This window comes from Dromiciops gliroides, chromosome 3 (genome assembly GCF_019393635.1).
Source record: "Dromiciops gliroides isolate mDroGli1 chromosome 3, mDroGli1.pri, whole genome shotgun sequence".
Taxonomy (NCBI): Eukaryota; Metazoa; Chordata; class Mammalia; order Microbiotheria; family Microbiotheriidae; genus Dromiciops; species Dromiciops gliroides.
Window position 1 is genome coordinate 305,836,688 of NC_057863.1, and position 1,453 is coordinate 305,838,140.

Genomic DNA, 1,453 nt, shown 5'->3' on the forward strand with positions numbered 1-1,453 from the left:
CTGCCCCTTCCTAATTCCTTCTTTCTCAATCCTTTTCCCCTCAGTCTTGGACTACTGCAATAATCTCTTGACTTTTACTAGTTTTTAATCTTACCCACTTCAGTCCACCAACACAGCCAGGGAACTTAACTAAAATGGTGTTTTAATCCTGTTATTCCCTTATTAAAAAATCTTCACTCAGCTGAGGCCCTCCAGAATCTAGCCCTGGGGGCAGCTAGGTAACACAGTGGATAAAGTACCGGCCCTGGAGTCAGGAGTACCTGAATTCAAATCTGACCTCAGACACTTGACCCTTACTAGCTGTGTGATCCAGGGCAAGTAATTTAACCCTTATTGCCCCACAAAAAAAAAAAATCTAGCCTCAGTATGCCTTTTCAATCTTATTTCTCAAGAGTTTTTCTTTATAAACTCTGCTCAGTCAGGTAAATCCAGTTTCTTCAAAGTCCTTTTTGAGTGCCTCTATGGCCTGAGACCAATTCATATTTTTCTTGGAAGCTTTGGATGTAGGAACCTTGATGCTGCTATCCTCTTCTGAGGGTGCACCTCAATCTTCCTTGTCACTAAAGAAACTTTCTATGGTCTACATCTTTGTCTGCTTATCTTGCCCGCCTATTACTTGACTTTTAACTCCTTAAAGTAGGGCACTGCTTCCAGGCTGCACTGTCCCAGCTTCAGGGGGTCCAAGGTGGTACAATTTAAGGAGAGGCAGGTTCTTCACTCCCTGGTCTGTGCTCTGGTCTGTAAATAACTACATATATGCTAATTAACCAAGGTGGAGAAAACCACACAACCATTCTTACTGGATCCACTACAGATTGATGCTATACAACCTCAACTGCAGCCTCATTGATGTCAGGCAACTCTAATAAACCATCCTTATCAACTCACTATTTCATTCTTTACCATGATTTTTCTAAACCTTTTCATCCCTTCTCAAACATCCCATGATGGCTCCCCCTCCCCCATCCTCCATCTGGTGAGAATCTTGTCTCGTATTTTGCAGAATAAATGGAGGCCATTCCCCATGAGCTTCCTGTTTTCCTCCCAGTATTACTCCAATGTCATTTATCCTATCTCTTCCATTTCTGTCTCACATGAAGAGGTAGCCTTATTCCTTAACAAGGCAAACTCTTACCTGCAGAAGCAATTCCATCCCATCCAGTCTCCTCCAACAGACATTTCCATTCATTTATCTTAAATCTCTTTCCACTGGCTCCTTCCTTATTGCCTGTAAACATGCCTATCCCTCCCATGCTCAAACAACCTTCACTTGATCCTTCCATCCCTGATAACTATCATTCTTTATCTCTCCTACCTTTTTGTGTCTAAACTCCTTGAAAAGGCCATCCACAATTGGTGCCTCCACTTTCTCTTCTCTCACTCACTTCTTAACCCCTTACAATATGGCTTCTGTTCTCATCTTTCCACTGAAACCTCTCTCTAAAGTTGCCCG